The 17,567-nt window shown below is 43.0% G+C and overlaps 1 pseudogene; it reads left to right on the top strand.

Annotated features, from left to right (window-relative positions):
- Window positions 1-254: 254 nt before the first annotated feature.
- On the top strand, window positions 255-9,043 carry LOC142442464 (glutamyl-tRNA(Gln) amidotransferase subunit C, mitochondrial pseudogene; annotated as a pseudogene).
- The last annotated feature ends 8,524 nt before the right edge of the window (window positions 9,044-17,567 follow it).

The following is a 17,567-nucleotide window of genomic DNA, read 5'->3' as shown; positions in this document are numbered from 1 at the left end:
TCCCACTGTCATCCATCTCCCATCTGCACATTGGATTCTCACAATTTAGGCTCTGATATTGATCCCTACTTCAGTGACTGATGATGGTGTGCTTCATCCACGTGGATTTAGTTGACATCTCTCTTAGATGGCTGCTTGTTTAGAGATAAGCCTTTAAGACCCCAGATGCTGTTTTATCTGATAGCCAGGCACCATCGAAATTCTTCACCACATTTTGCTTCTGTGTTCCCCTGAGGGCAAGTATCAGTAGGGTCATGCCGTAAGAAGTAATTGTTCTTAAGTTGGATCTAGGATTTAGTGCGAGTACAAAACCCATTCCTGGGTCTATGCTTTTATTGTTGCTATATATGTCCTATCAGTCCACAGTTCAATCGCATCAAACAGAATAATATGACTGTTTCCATAATGAGTTTCCATGGACTGCTTTCTTGATATAAATTTCTGTTGATATGAAGTTCTTCCTTATATATATGAGTGTCATTTTTTTCCTTTGTAGAAAACTCAGCCTCAGTGGAAATCTTGGGCTTTGATAATACAAAAAGAACAGAATGCATTAATACGTCTGGATTCATGAATTTGACCCAGTAAGCACTAAAATGCATCACACAGCCATTGATCAATTCCTATTCACAGCAACCCTGAAAGACAGGGTCGAACTGCCCTCAGGAGTTTCCATAAAGCACTCTTTGCGGGAGTAGAAAGCCTCATCTCTCTCTCCCAGCGAACAGCTGATGGTTTAGAATTATTGACTATATAGTTAGCATTATATAGTTAGCATTATATTATTATTGATTATATAGTCAGCAGCCCAGTGCTCACAGCTATGCAACACTGCTATATCAAAGTTATTGGTGTTTTTCTAATGTTCGAATGATACATAGCTATGTCTCATAAGTATCATTAGTACATTAGAAAATCTGGAATAACTTTGATTCTTCTATCCACAGGGTTTGCCAATTTCTCCATTCAAAGTTCCACCTTGCAGCATTCTCAACAGTCTGCATTGACCCAGCACCTTTTGAAGAAAATTCTCACTTTCCAGTGAAGCCATCAAATTGTTGGTCTGTCACACTTGAAACTATTTTTCTGCTAGTTCTGATCTTTGTTAGCATTTATATTTATGAGATAACAATCAAATTTAAACAAATAAGTACAATGTGTGATCGCATATAAAATGTTTTACAAAGAAAACACTGCCATCAAGTAGACTCTGACCTCTAGTGGTCTTAAGGAAGGTGTCCTTCTTCTTTTTTTAAAATCATTTTATTGGGGGCACATACAACTCTTATCATAATTCATACATACATCCATTATGGCAAGCAAATTTGTATATTTGTTGCATCATCATTCTCAAAACATTTGCTTTCTACTTGAGCCCCTGATATCAACTCCTCATTTCCCCCCTCCCTTCCTGCTCCCCCTCCCTCATGAGTCCTTGATAATTTATAAATTATTATTATTTTGTCATATCTTATACTGTCTGACATCTCCCTTCACCCACTTTTCTGTTGTCCATCCCCCAAGGAGGAGGTATATGTAGATCCTTGTAATTGGCTCCCCGCTTTCTACCCCACCTTCCCTCCACCCTCCCAATAGCCACGGGACTCTCACCACTGGTCCTGAAAGGATCATCTGTCCTGGATTCTCTGTGTTTCCAGTTTCTATCTGTACCAGTGTACATGCTCTGGTCTAGCAGATTTTTAAAGTAGAATTGGCATCATGATAGTAGGGTGAGGGGAGCATTTAAGAACTAGAGGAAAGTTGTATGTTTCATCATTGCTACCCTGCACCCTGACTGGCTTGTCTCCTCCCCAAGACCCTTTTGTAAGAGGTTGTCCTGTTGCCTACAGATGGGCTTTGGGTCTCTACTCCTTACTTCCCCTCATTCACAATGATATGATTTTTTTTGTTCTTTGATGCCTGATACCTGATCCCTTTGGCACCCCATGATCACACAGGCTGGTGTGCTTCTTCCCTATGGGCTTTGTTGCTTCCAAACTAAATGGCAGTTTCTTTCTTTTTTAAAATTTTTATTGGCACTTAATCCATATATCATACAATTCAAAAGTGCCATCATTCAACCATATCAAGGAGAATTGTACAATCATTATCACAATCAATTGTAGAATACACACACACCCATGGTTAAATCACATTTAAAGTGAGTTGTGTAATCACAGTCAGTTCTAGTGCTCCCTACCCCTTCCGCATTCATCGCTTGCTCCAGAAACCCCCTCGGAAGGCTTCGTTATTGGAGCAGACAGCCTCATCCTTCTCCCCAGAAGCACCCGATGGGTGTGCATCACACACCTATGTTTTAACCAGGATTGAACATAAGAATGGAATCATCAAACATTCACACACTATGTTCTAGTTCTTGGATTTAAATAGCCTGCTTTTTCAATGTGATTGCGTTCAGCATTGGCCTACGAGGTTGGCTGTCGGAGCCCACATGCTGCTCTACGGGAGAATGATGAGGCTGTCTTTCTGCGAACAAGTCACATCCTCATGAACCCTACAGAGCAGTTCTACTCTGTCCCTGAGGCTGTGATGAGTCCGAATCTATTCCGTGGCACAAGGGGTTTAAAATAGTTACACTCCCCTGGCAAACCTGACAGTGTTTTGCTCACATTGAAACCCTACTCAGAACTGGATGTAGTTTAACCAGCCCTTTCAGAATCCCGAACACACATGTTCTCCATTGCAGGCATTTCTCGAGCCTTCCATAGGCGCAGCTCTAGGTGCTATGAGAAAGACGAAGCACGGAGGGGAGAGCGCGAACCCTTGCTGGCCTGCGAACCATCTCTCTCTCACAGCAGTACCCTCCAGGAGCTGCTGTCACCCCTCGCCACCCCCTGCTGTCGGCCTTGTGTCAGAGAAGCACTCAGCACACGTGGGCACCAAGTGTGAAGCAAACATCAATGGTCCAGTGGTCTTGGTAACAACTTAAAAATGATCACCGACTCAAAAATAGTGGCCAAGGGTGGCGTTAAAAGGTTCAAAGTTCAGTTGGGGTTCAGAAAAACACTTTTCTACCCCCTGGTTACGTGCTGGCCTCCTAACTGCAAAGCCAGTAGTTTGAAATGGCCTGCAGCTCCTTCTTGGGAGAAAGGCAGAGTTTTGTACTCCTGTAAAGAGTTACAGTCTCACAAAACACAGGGACAGTTCTGCCCTCTCCTAAAGGTTGCTGTAGGAGTCTGCGTCAACTCAATGGCAGTGAGTTTTGTTTTGGTTTTTGGTTTGTTTGGTTTTGGGGCAGGAGTAGGGTTTTGGGTTATTTGAGTGTTGGTCTCACTCTAGCAAAATTTTGAGAGTTTTGTTTTATTTTGTCTTATGGCTTCTGTTATCATTTCCATTCTGGGTCTGAAGCCCTGTACTGAGCTTATCTTTCCCTTTCCAACATGAGTAATTATATGGATTTTATTTGATTTTCAAAAGTATCAATTGCCCCTTCTTGGGTTCAGAGCCTTCTTCCCTACCCTAGAGCTACCAGACTGGACTGCATTATTGGTTTTGACCAGTAAAGTATGAGCAGAAACTAGGTTTGTCACTTCCAAGTAGAGTTTTAAGAGCTAGAGGTTACCTTGCTGTGACCTTTATTTATTATTATTATTTCTTGCTACAATATCGGTAATGTTCCAGGTATAGGTTGCTGCATTAGCTTTGGTCTGAAAGTGAAGCCAATATGGGTGTGCTGCAGTAGATATAGTAAGAAATAGACTTTCATTTGGCCAGCCACTGATGCTTGGAGCTGTGTATTAAGCCAGGTTGGCTAGAGAAATAAATCCAGTGACACTCATATATGTGAAAGAGAGAGATTTGTATCATGAAATAATTACAAATCCAGAAAACATCCCAGGTCAGTCCAAATCCAGTCCATCAGTCTGATTCTAGTCCATAAGTCCCTCTTCAGACTTATGCAGCAATGATGCAGAATGCAGGGAGATCACAGGCTAGTCGATGCAATGTCTTGTGGATCCAATGGTGGTAGAAGCATCACAGGACTCTGGCAGCAACCAGGGTCAGCCATCAGGAAGGTGAAGGAGAAGATAGAGAGAGAGAGAGAGAGAGAGAGAGAGAGAGAGAGAGAGAAAGGTTCCCAGGGCTCTTCTGCGAAGGCCACGACCACAAGGAGGCACCATCAGGCACAGGTTAAACTCCACCCCAACACTTATATGTACCTTCAAATTGACATGAAATTATGTAACCACCACAGACTGTGAACCCCAAACTAAGCAGTTCTAAACCACTAGTTGCTCTGAAGGAGAAAGATGAGGCTTTCTACTCCCTTAAGATTTACAATCTAGGAAACCCATAGGGCCGTTCTACTGTGTCCCATAGGATTGCTATGATTTGGAATTGGCTCAGCAGTAGTGAGTTTAGTTTTGGAGTTTCAGGGCAATAGGTTTGAGTTCTCCATTCTCAATGAGCCCACTAAATCTAGATGTTATACAAATTTTAAATTCTGTTTCCCTTTCTCTTCCTTTAGATTCAGATTCATCTGTTGAGTACTTAATCAAATTACTAGGGGGAACCTCTCCAAAAAAATGGAATCTCTTTTTCGAAGCTATGTATTTAGCTTTTTTTTTTTTTAACAAAACAACTTTTATCACCTTCAACATACTCTCCATTACACTTAATACATTTGTCAAATCTGTCCATTCCATTTTTGGAAACATATTTTCAAACTCATCTGTTTGAATGGCTGACAGTTCCTCCCTCATTTTTTCTTCTCCTCTTCTATATCATTAGATTGCTGTTCTTTCATGTCCCTCTTCGTTTGAGGAAAGAAAAATAAATTGCACGGAACAAGGTCAGGTGAGGAAAGTGTGTAAGATAAGAGTGGCATGTTGTTTTTTGCCCAAAACAGGAGCGCTGAGATGACTGCTTGGCCAGGTGCACTGTCCTGGTGGCAAAACCAGGCCTCTGTCTGCCAAAAATCAGCTACGAATTAACATTTTTGTCCATTCAAGAAGTTAACGGATGTCCAGAACGAGGTTTGCCATCAACCAACATTTCACCTTTTTTGAAAGGAGTAAACCACTTGTACACTTGAGTTTTTCACATAGCGCTATCCTTGTAAGGTGTATTCAACACCACAACTGTTTTTGTCGCATTTTCCCAAAACTGGAAGCAAAATTCCACAGCCAAACACTGTTCTCTTACATCAGCCATCACAAAAAAATGAGGTTCAAGCAAAACTGCTTTTACAAAAAAATTCACTGTAACCAGAGAGAAACTTCCCAGGTGATGCCACTGGGTGCACTGTCAGTGAGTTGCTGGGTCGATGGTCACCTAGTGGAAAAAATGTGTACGATGACAGCCCTGATATGCCCAGCACAGTTCCAGTTTTAGAAGGGGACCCCCTTATAGTAAGCAATGGTAGCTGACGTGCCATTGGGTTTTACTGGACTCGAGAAAAAAAGACTTCATGTGAGCAGTTAGTTCCTGCCATCCAGTTTATTCTCCATTTCCTGTGTCATCTTCTTCCTCCGCTGTCCAGTGGGGTAGAGAGCAATGGCTGTATCTTGGATCGCTGCTCCAGCTCTTTGAAAACTCCAAGGAGTACCCTCCAGTGAGAAAATCTAGTGAGATTTTATAGCAGATGTATGAATGTCCAGCACTTTTAAAAAAACACACATTCATTACCATAATCAGTTGGCTTTGGTTTTGTTGTGCTTTTGTTTTTTAAAGTTTCATTTGGTCACAATTCACGTATCATACAATGCAATCATATCAAGAAAATTTGTACAATCACTACCACGATCAGTTATAGAACATTTTCTACTTCCTGTGCTCCTTGTTAGCTCCCATTTTCCTCCAACCTCCCTGCCTGAGCCCCAAGAAACTATTAATCCAGTTATTGTCTCTATAGATTGACCCATCTTAAATTTCATACAGTGAAAAACTTATAAGCCAATGAAGCAAAAAAGCTAATACTAACAAAATAAAATAGAGAAAAGCCTCAATTAAGAGAAAGTAGAAAATATTAAAAATTAGAACAACTTTAAAATGGGTCAAAGGGAGATCAAATAATAAGGTATTACATTTTAACCTACCTATATCTGCCATAATACACTTTCCACAGCGCTCTGCGTGATAACAAGACTATTCACATGGCTGGTCTATACTCAGACGGGATTCACAAGAAGTGAATCCCCGAGTATTTCCCCTTCACTTTTTTTTAAACTGATACACAATTTAAATGGGTCAAAAAGGGGGGTCACATAAGATGTTACATTTTAACCTACTGTATATACTCGTGTATAAGCTGAATTTTTCAGCATAAAAAATGTGCTGAAAAACTGGGGTTTGGCTTACACACGGGTCAGTGGCATGAATGGATGTCATCTGGTCAAGCCAGACTCACAATAGGAGGAAATCTCATGAAGCCTGACATAGAGTTAATAGCAAAGTGGGTTTGAGATGCATGGGATGACATTCCAGAAGACATGGTGTGATGTGCCTTCCAGAAATGTAGTATTAGCAATGCTATGGATGGCAGTGAAGACTGCTTTGTATGAAAATGACAGCAGTGATGGTGATGATGGCAATCTCAGTGAGGACAGCGTCTATGATGACCTCACACCAGCTGACGCTCTGCATTGGGATACGGATGATGATGAGGAATCCAGTTTTGAACAATTTTAACTCTTTAAATTTTAGCTTGGTTGCTGATTGAGCTCAGGGAATAGTACCCTTAAGGCATCATTGTTGATACCTTATTGCTTTTGTTGAACCTATTTTCCACTTACTGTGCTGGTTTACTAATGTTAAATGACTTGTCCTTTTATTTATGTTTTTATTTAAAATAAATAAATACATTACCCCACTGATGTCTCAATTTTTAGTAGTTTTATTTTCATTTGTTTTGATCATTGAAACTCACCAATAACTTCTGCATTTTCCACCCTAGGCTCATACTCAAGTCAATCAGTTTTTCTGGTTTCCCAGGTAATAATGAGGTACCTTGGCTTATACTCGGGTCAGTTTATATTTGTGTATATATATGGTAATTAAATCTACTATAATCAACTCTACAATGCTCTCTGTCTGATAACAAGGCTATTCACATCCCTTCACTGTGGTTAGAGTGCTCATCAGAGGCTTAATCTATAAACCTTAATCTGTAGCTCTTGCAAATGGATTTTGGTCTTCCACTGTCATCTATAGCCTTCTGCAAACTGGGTCATCAGAATTTAGCTGATACCATTCCCTTCTTTGGATTTATATTATTTAGAATCCTTAGATGACACAGGTTGGTGAGCTTCTACCATGTAGACTTGATTGACACTTCATTCAGATGGCTGCTTGTTTGAAAACATGTCTTTAAAACCCCAGACGCTATTCTTTCTGATAGGCGTAGATCCCTAATACTTGATTATACAAATGGACTTTCCGTTTAGGAAGGCCCTGGCTGTAGGAATGTGGGCAAAAGGCAGGCTCTCCCTCCGACTAAAAGCCATAAATGAAACAAACAAACAACAAAAAAAACCCCAACTCATTTCCATCGATCCAATTCCAGTTCATGGTGACCCGATAGAGTCCAGAGCAGAACATGCTTTGCAGTGTTTTCTAGGCTGTAATCTTGTGGAAGCAAATCCCTAGGCCTTCCCCCCCCCCCCCAATGTCATCGGGGTTTGTAGCAAAGAGGAAACCATCTGTGCTATATAGCGTTAATTCTGCTGTTGGTGTCAACATCCAGTGTCCAGGGGAGTGACAGCAGTGAGAGCTGAGTCAGGGGGTGTAACAGTGAGGGGCTAGTAAGTAGTGACCAGATAAGCAGCTTGTTCTGGTGGTGTCCTCTGGCTGTGACAGTGTTCTAGGTCGCCTCTTCCCCTCAGTGACTCCTCTTTACGGAGCCAACTTCCCCAGTTTTCCATAAGATTCTTTGAGGTATGGAATATCACTTTGATCAATCTATTTTCTTCTTAAATTACCCAGTTGTGTTCTGTTGTTGCAACCAATTGCCCCTATTCCTAGTAGTCCCCGGAACCCTAAGGACCTTAGATCCCCCCTGGAATCAGATTTTCAAAACCCATTTTTACAACCCACAAGTAGATCTCAAAAGAAGGACACTACCCACCAGTGTTCACTGCAGTACATTCTATAATAGCCACCTTGACCATCATCAAATAATGAGATGTACCAAATGTGGTAAATACATAGAGTGTAATAGTACCAGCCATAAAGAGAAATGAAGTCTGATGTATGCAGCAATGTGGACGAGACTTGAAAACACCACTCTGAGAACATAAGTCAGTCGTAAGGGATAAATATTGTATGATCTTACTTATGCAAAAGGTAAATATATAAAACCCCCAAGCTCACTGCCATCGAGTCGATTCTGACTCATAGGGACCCTACAGGACAGGGCAGGACTGTCCCATCGGTTCCAAGACTGTAACTCTTTACGGGAGTAGAAAGCCTCGTCTTCCTCCTGAGGAGCAGCTGGCGATTTTGAACTGCTGATCTGGTGGTTAGAGCCCAACTTGTAACCATTATGCCACCAGAGCTCCTAAGTAAACACCCAGAAACCAAAAATTACTAGTAATTTGGAGGAAGTTTTTGCTGTGGGTTGACACTGAGTTTATGTTAATGGAGGTGGAAGGATTTAGGAAAAGGTACAGAACGAAGATCATTGGTAGGGCGCCTGGGATGTCTGCCCGCGCTGGGCGGCTGCCGGCTGTTCACCTCCAAGATAGGTCCTCAGGGAAGCCATCGGATCACAGCCGAGGTGATCGAACATCTGGAGCGCCTGGTGCTGGTGGATTTTGGCAGCCGCAAGGCCGTGGTGCGGCTCGAGAAAGCCATCGCCTTTGCCGACCGGCTCCACGAAATGGACACGGAGCCCATGGAGTCAGTACTGGAGGACAGCTGCCTGTACCTGGGATCTGATGACGTAAACGAAGGCAACTGTGCTGAAATACTACTTCAGAACTCTCACCGAGTCCTGGAGGAGGACTTCGTGGTCCCTCCGGGTAATATCTCGCTGGCAAAGCTGGAAGAGCCCTCTCAAGGCCACAAAGGGAGTAACCTGTAAACACTTACATTGCCACTTTGTCCAGTCACCCGACAAAAATGGATTAACAAAGTGTTCGATAACGGATGCTTCTAAAGGCAGAATTAGGGAAGCACTGAATCCCTGCTGCTGGTGGACACGAGGCCTTGTGAGCTTTGAAGAAAGTATCCAGTGTTCTTTTACCACTTGGCCTATGACATCGTCTCCCTCACCTCTCCCACCTCCCACAAAAAAAGCCATGTCCCAAATTCAGTCACGTTTTTCGGTTCCTCTAAGTGGTAATGCGAGACATGATCACTCACCAGGTGACAACCTGAGTTGCCATTTTTAGCTGCTTTCTTTTGACCTGAGAAATGATCAGCCTTTCCTCTAATAGAACTTTCTCAGACTTGTCATAGATACTCACTAGATTCCAGGCAGGTCTAACTTTTGCCTAAAGTCTGAGGTTCGAAATAGATTATGATGATAACATGCAAAAAAGATCTCTGCCCCGTGTTAAAAGTTTCATTCTGAATTAAGAACTTCTTGCCCCCAACCCCTATTCCCTCTGCCCTGCAATGATTACAACTTGAAATAAATCTAAGATGTTGTGTTTGCTGGAAGAAAAAAAAGAAGAACAAAGATAATCAATGGCATGGAATATGCAGGTAGAAATTTTGAATTGGTGAACGTTTTGCTGAGTTTCTCCACAACAATAAAATATGACAATATTTACCTACATCTTCTAAAGACTATTAAAAGGAATTTTTTCATTATCCACATTCATCCACATTTACTTGTCCTCTTTCCTCATCTTCCGTCAGTGCCCAAGCAGGTCGGTCTTGCTTAGAACTATTTGAGAGCCTCACACTCTCAGTGTCCCCACCCAACTCTCTCTAGCTCGGTTACTCAACGCTGTGCCTCTTTGTCTCTTTATCCCTTCTGTCTTCTAGCTGTTTATTATGTCAATCATCTTTCCTTGTCTGGCTTGATCTTTTCAAAAAATCGTATTGTGGATATCTTGTTTCTCTCTGCTCATTTTCTCAATTCTACATCAGCAATTCAGCAAAAGCTCTTGCAATCCACTTGGCCAAGGCGAGTATTCCTTCAAGCAGAGGGACAGCATGATTGCAACAGCGACCGCCATCCCACAAGTCACATCTAATTCACCAGCTGAGGTTGTTGAAGCTGAATGAAGCATAGTGTTCTAATTTTTGAGTATTGCCCACATTTAAGAGTAGAACAATTTCACTTCAATATCCACATTTCTAGATCTTCTGAAGTATCAGCAGATCTGGTAACATTGGTATCCTTCCTGCTTCCCTGTGGAACGAATCTGTTAGAGCAGGTCCTCAACTTTCCTAAGGCCGCCACCCTTTCATCCAGTTCCTCATGCGTGGTGACACCCAACCATAACATTATTTTCGTTGCTACTTCATAGCTGCACCTTTGCTACTGTTATGAATCATAATGTAAATATCTGATATGCAGGATGTATTTTCATTGTTACAAATGGAACATAATTAAAGCATAGTGATTCACCCAAAAAACAATATGTAATTATATATTGTGAAATATTTACTTCCAATGACAACTAAATGAAATTTAGCCTTGAAACATGGTGTAGCATGGAGAACAGCCTTTACACCGGGTACTCTCCTATGTGGGCGTGTCTGCATGTGGGCAGACCCACCTGGAGATGATAGAGGAGTGGTGTCTCAGTTCCTAAGACGATTGGAAATAGGTGTTTTCCAATGGTCTTAGGTGACCCCTGGGAAAGGGTCATTCGACCCCTAAAGGGGTCTCGACCCACAGGTTGAGAACCACTGTGTTAGAGTTTAGTAGCAGACCCTTCCTTGAAACAGGGCCTCACGGCTAGTGTACAAGCCCGGCCCAGCCCTCCTCCCTTGGTTAAAGTGCCTTTCTAGCTTCCACGGACATTTGAAATTGAGATCCCTTCTCCATAAGGTAGAGGCTTGGGGAATAGAAAGCATCTGAAAGGATAAAGTGCACATTTTCTTTAGAGATGGGGCATAGAGTAAAAGAAAGGACACAGTTGCAATAGGAAAAAGGTTAGCAATTCAAAACCATTTTGTGGAACTGCGAAGGGAACTCTTGGCAATGTGCTTCCGTGAAGATTACAGCCAAAGCAGGAGAGGTTGAGCGGCTGAGACAGAGAAGCAGGAACAGTTATGTAGTGGAGTGTCAGTTCTGTTGCTGGTGGCAGCACCCAGTGGCCAGTGGAGTGACAGAATGAGAGACGGGTCAAGGGTGTAACAGTGAATGTCTCATAGTGACCAGATAAGCAGACTCTTCCGTTGGTGGGATCTGGTTCTGTTCTGGACTGCCACATGTCCTCTGCTACTGCAAGAAATGTGTAGGGAAAAGTAAGGCCCATTTATAAGGGCAGAGAGTAAAGGGAAGAAGATAAGAAAGAACTACTTACACACTATAATTCCTGACCTATCGCAATAGGACAAAAGTAGGAGAGATGGATGAAAGAAAAAATACACAGGAAAAGTAAGGCAGCTTCAGAGAGGATGGGCACAGGGGACATGAATCAAAGTACCTAGATGGTGAGGTCCCTGGGCAGTGCAAATGGTTTGCACACAGCCATGGATTTAAAGGTTAGCCTTTCAAACCCATCCAGCGGTACTGCTGAGGAAAGACCTGGCACTTTGCTTCTCTAAAAATGACACTCAAGGAAAGCCTATGGAGCGGTTTTACTTGGAAAGACCTGGGGTTGCCAAGAGTCCAATCAACTCAGCTCCAGATTTCTGTTGTTGGTGTTGCCTAGGTTCAATCATGAGCAAAGAATTAAAGTGTGGTGTTGTACGGCATGGTGTGAGGTTATATTTTAGAGGCGTGAGTGGTCTCTCCTTCCGACACCCCACTCCTGCCAGCCCAACCCCAGAGCTACATCTGAAAAGACCATCCTTGGTCACCCAGCCGCTCCACAGAGCAGAGCGGTGCTTGACCCAAGGAATCATGTTGCTCAAAATCTGGAAGAAAAATGAAATTAGTTCCACTTGAGATGTATGAGCAGAGAAAGTTTTGAGAAGGATCATAAGGTAAAATATGGGGAAGAGACTATGTACTTTGAAAATATGGCATTTTTGTGAATCCTAATTTTTATACAAGGAGGAGTGGATGGCGCCGTGTTGAGCACTTAATGGTTCACGCCCTGGGCCCGTCCCTGGAAACCCATGCAGTTGACTTCTGTGAAGATTCCAGCCCTGGAACCCCACAAGGCAGTTCTGTTCAGTTCTATAAAATGCAGCTTTTGACACGGTGGCTGCAACAATGGGCTCAGACATAAGAACCAGTGTGAGTCTGGCACAGGACCAGGCAGAGTGTTGCTTGGTTGTGCATTGGGTCCCTATAGAGCCTACTCAATGGCACTGAACAACAGCAGCAGCAGGAGACTTCTGGCCAGATGGCAAATGGGGCAGACACATGGCACAAAGCCCCTACAACATGGGTGGGGAACACCCGGCGGCCTGTGGGCCGTATAAGGGCTGTGAGATCATCAGCACCAACTAACCTCATGCGCCGCCCCAAAGAAGCAGCTCCAGCCATCACATTAGGAGTGAGCTCATTAACTATTTGACCAAAGAGAGCCGGCCAATTTTTTAAATCATTGTATAGGGGCTCTTAAAGTTTTTATAACACTCTATATACATCCATGGTATCAAGCATATTTGTACATATGTTGCCATCATCATTTTCTCAACATTTACTTTCTATTTGAGCTCTTGGTATCACCTCCTCTTTTTCCCTCCCTCACCTACCCTCCCACCCTTGTGACCTCTTGATAAATCATAAATCATTAGTTTTCATATCTGTTTCCTTTCACCCACGTTTCTGTTGTTCATCCCCCTCGGGTGGGGGTATGGTCAATCATTGCAATCAGTTCCCCCTTTCTCCCCACCTTCCCCCACCTTCTCCCTACCTTCCTATTATCACTACTCCCTTTCTGTTCCTGAGGGGTTCATCTGACCTAGATTCTGTGTGTCGTGAGCTCTTATCTGTACTTGTGTACATGCTATGGTCTAGCCATAGGGCATGGCTAGAACTGAAAGGCAGGGCTGCAGTCATGATAGTGGGGGCTAAGGAAGCCTCAAAGCACCAGGGGAATATTGTGTGTTTCATTGGTCCTATACTGTGCCCCGGTTGGCAGCTAATTTTCAAGTTAATAATTTTGATTGGTCTGAGAAGGATGTTACAAATATCCACATAAACTTTGTCAGGAAAAAAAAACAACAGTTCATCACCTCAGGTATACAACAAAGACACAAAAGACCAAAGGCAATAGATAAAGACAATAATCCTGGAACCCTGAGCTCCAAAGGAAAGGAGATAGTGAAGTGTATTGAATACTAAATAGAAGAAGAAGCTGAACAAAGCAGCCACAGAGGAAACACATGGGTAAATTGCTAGCTGCCCCGACATGGTACAGTCACCTTGAACTTTTGTAGGCATCATTGTATAGAGATAGCTGCTTGGCATATCAGTGGCTAGTCACAAGAAAGATGGGATCCTTCCTGTGCCCTCCTGGTGCCCACAAATGTGGTCAGTCCCCAACCTCACCCAGCCGAAGACTAGGGATACCCCACTTCTAATTCCTATGCATCTTTTGCTCTGCCTGCCTTTAGAGCCATGCCCTCATGGTACAGAGTGTACCACTCCTGCATCTGGACGTGCGTGAACTCCTCTGCAGAGCAGCAGAACACGCAGTGCTGGGCCTCTGGCCAACCTTGGGTGACCATGAACTCTTTCAAGAACCAGCCACCCTTCCCACAGTGGCCCCTGGACTTGAAAGACTTCCTTGCTATGAGTCTGACCTCAGCCACCATCTGAGTCAGCACAAACTACTTTTGGATCAGGTCCCTGACACAAGACAATATCTGAGCCTGCAGGGACTCCATCTAGGACCAAGAGTCCCACCGCTCACCCCTACCTCAATGAGCTCCTTGATTGACAGACGGTGCTGACCCATAGCAGGCACCCTGCTCCCCTACATGCAGTTCTTTCATTCTTTTATTTTTTTCTTTCCCTTCTTTTAATTTTTGTCCTTTCTTTGGCTGCATCCTTTTACTTTTTCCCTATTTTTCTTTTTTTTTTCTTCCAGCCTGTATTTTTTCTATTAGTTCTTTTATTAACCTTTCTCTTTCTCTCTTTAGTTTTGCTTATTGTATTTCTTTCTTCTTACCTTTCCTTTTTCTTATTTTCCTTTTAGCTATTAATTAACTTTTTGCTATTGTTTACTTGTTTTTCCCTACCTGCGTTCTCTTTCCTCTCCATCATTATTATTATTAAGGTGGGATGGATGCTATCTTATTCATGAACAGAAATAGAAAGTTCTAAGTACTGTGTATACATGGGTGGGCTTATGGTCATTGGGTGCACATTCAACAGTTGTTGTTCACAAACGGAGTCCAAGTTAAAGGCTTCTAGGTAGAAAGCCATCACTTATTATAGAATGGCACACATGCACCGGGCAGCTAGTTCTTCAGGTTTGTGTCCTGTGCCCAGATGTTCTTTGTTCTCTTGAGTTCAACTCAAGATCACAGGTGTCTGGTCTGCCCCTGCTCCTACAGCTAGTTTAAGCTGGTCAGATGGGTGACTGCTCCAGAACAAGGATGCCAAGGATGGGGCACTATGATGCCTTATTCTGACAGGGGAGAAAAACACATTACAAGGGGAGAAGTTAAAGGGGTTTGTAACAATCAGACCAATCATTTTTACAAGAAATGCTAAAGGGAGTTCTTTAGACATGGAAGCAAGAACCTGAGATTAACATAAATGACAACACCACCCAGAAGTCTTCCCGGGTATAGGCACACCTAAAATAAATAAACCTACGAGGCTGAAAATAGGGAACCAGAAGTACCCATTTGTAATGAAGACAATTACAAAGTAAAAAGAGGAAATAGTATAGTTACAGAGCTACCAGATAGAGAGGAAGTCAAGTAGATTAGCACATGCAAACTTAAGAAAAAAGGAAGAGAAAATACCGTAAGAGGGAGGTTGGCAAGAAATGATAGAGGCAGGGAAGACAATGGAAGATATTTAGGTGTTAAAGACAGCAGAGGTAGGGGTCGGCCACAATCCCAAGTACATGGAGAGCCCACTTCCCTGCAGAAGAATTCACTTCAGAGGACAGCCCTAAAGCTACAGCTCAGGGAGAGGGATTCCCATTCTTGGCTTCCTTGTCTGATCAGAGAACACAGGAGCAAATGAAGAGGGAGGAGAGAGTGGAACACATCTGGCCCATCAAGCCCTGAGGACGATGTTCCTGCTCAGAGCAGCCAATGGACAAAGAGGACCATAGGGCCAGCCCAATTAGGAGACATGACATCCTCACTGGCCCATAGCGCTAGAGGGACAACCCTGGAGACACAGTATGGGAATTGTGCCCTATCTGATCCCACCACACATAGGCGAAACACTAAGGGCGTGCAACAGAACAGCAAGGAGAGTAGAGCAACAAAGTCCCCAGTGAATAATACCAAAAATAGACTGTGGGGCCAGGATGTGGCACCCCACCAGACTTGATCAGAAAACACTCCTAAAGGCCAACAAACAGACCATGAACTATTTACAGGCTAGTCTCTTTTTTTACTTTGGTTTTGGTTGTTGCTGTTTTGTTTTCTTTTGTTGCTTTGTTTTGCTCTGTCTTGTTTTTTGTGTATATTATTATACAGGTCTATCTGCAGGTCTATCTAAATAAGATAGGTGTGATAAACAATCTGAAGGTGAAAACAACAGGACCAATGGTTCTGGGGGGACATGGAGGAGGGGAAGGCGGGGGAAAGAAAGTGGGTGTTAACAAATCCAGAAACAAGGGAACAACAAGTGATCCAAATTGGATGGCAAGGAAGGTGCAGGAGGCCTTGTAGGGCTTGATCAAGAGCAATGTAACTGAGAGGAATTACTGAAACCCAAATGAAGGCTGAGCATGATAGTGGGACAAGAGGAAAGTAAAAGGAAATAAAGGAAGGAACTAGGAGGCAAAGGGCAATTATGGAGGTCTAAATACAGGCATGTACATATGTTAATATGTTTATATATAATGATGGGGAAGTAGATCTATGTGTATATATTTATAGGTTTAGTATTAAGGTACCAGATGGACACTGGGCCTTCACTCAATTACTCCTTCAACCCAAGAACACTTTGTTCTATTAAACTGACATTTCATGATGCTCACCTTCCAGACACGATCACTGAAGGCAAAGCAGGTGCATAAGCAAATGTGGTGAAGAAAGCTGATGGTGCCTGGCTATCAAAAGATATAGCATCTGGGTTTTAAAGGCTTGAAGATAAACAAGCGGTCATCTACCTGAGAAGCAACAAAGCCCACATGGAAGAAGCACACCAGCCTGTGCCATCACGAGGTGTTGAAGGGATCAGGCATCAGGCATCAAAGAACAAAAAATCATATCATTGTGAATGAGGGCGAGTAAGGAGTGGCGACCCAAAGGCCATCTGTAGGCAACTGGAAATCCCCTTACAGAAGGGTTGAGGGGAGGAGATGAGCCAGTCAGGGTGCAGTATAGCACCAATGAAACATACAACTTTCCTCTAGTTCTTTAATGCTTTCTCCCCGCACTATCATGATTCCATTTTACCTTACAAATCCGCCTAGACCAGAGGATGTACACTGGTACAAATAAGAGCTGGAAACACAGAATCCAGGACAGATAAACCCCTCAGGACCAATAATGAGAGTAGTGATATCAGGAGGGTAAAGGAAAGGTGGGGGGGGAGGGGAACCAATCACAATGATCTACATATAACCCCCTCCCTGGGGGATGGACAAGAGAAAAGTGGGTGAAGGGAGACATTGGACAGTGTAAGCTATGACAAAATAATAATAATTGATAAATTATCAAGAGTTCATGAGGGAGGGAGCGTGGGGAAAGGAAGGGGGGGAAATGAGGAGCTGATACCAAGGGCTCAAGTTGAAAGAAAATGTTTTCAGAATGATGATAGCAACAAATGTACAAATGTGCTTGACACAATGGATGAATGGATGGATTGTGATGAGTTGTACAAGCCCCCAGTAAAATTATGTTTTTTAAGACAGCAGGGTAAATACTGTGATGTACACAATCCCACAATAACAGTGATCTACAAGGAGCAGCATGGATAGACACACAGGCTGAACAAGAGTGAGACAAAGATATATTATAGGTTTGCCAGAGATGTTGAGTTATTTACCCTTTCTAAATCTGCAGTCATAATTGTGATAACAGATATAGGGAGCAAAGCTATAAAAACGTCTTAGGTGTAGCCAAATGCATTCAGGGCTTGAGCACTCAGAACTATAATCTCAGGGGACTCCAAGGTCAATTGGCGTAACCCAGTCCGCAAAGACAATGTTCTGCATCCTACTGTGGTGGGTAGTGATGAGGGTCTTCAAAGCTTGGGAGCAGTCATCGAGGGGCAACCGTTGTTATTTCCCTGTCTGGAGGAATGAAAGGGATGGAAGTCAAAAGACACATGGGAACAATGAGTCCACATGAACCAAAGGACCATGTGCATGACCTTAAAACCAAAA

The sequence above is a fragment of the Tenrec ecaudatus genome, chromosome 3, assembly GCF_050624435.1.
Source record: "Tenrec ecaudatus isolate mTenEca1 chromosome 3, mTenEca1.hap1, whole genome shotgun sequence".
In the NCBI taxonomy this organism is placed as follows: domain Eukaryota; kingdom Metazoa; phylum Chordata; class Mammalia; order Afrosoricida; family Tenrecidae; genus Tenrec; species Tenrec ecaudatus.
This window is presented reverse-complemented; position numbering and strand designations above follow the sequence as displayed.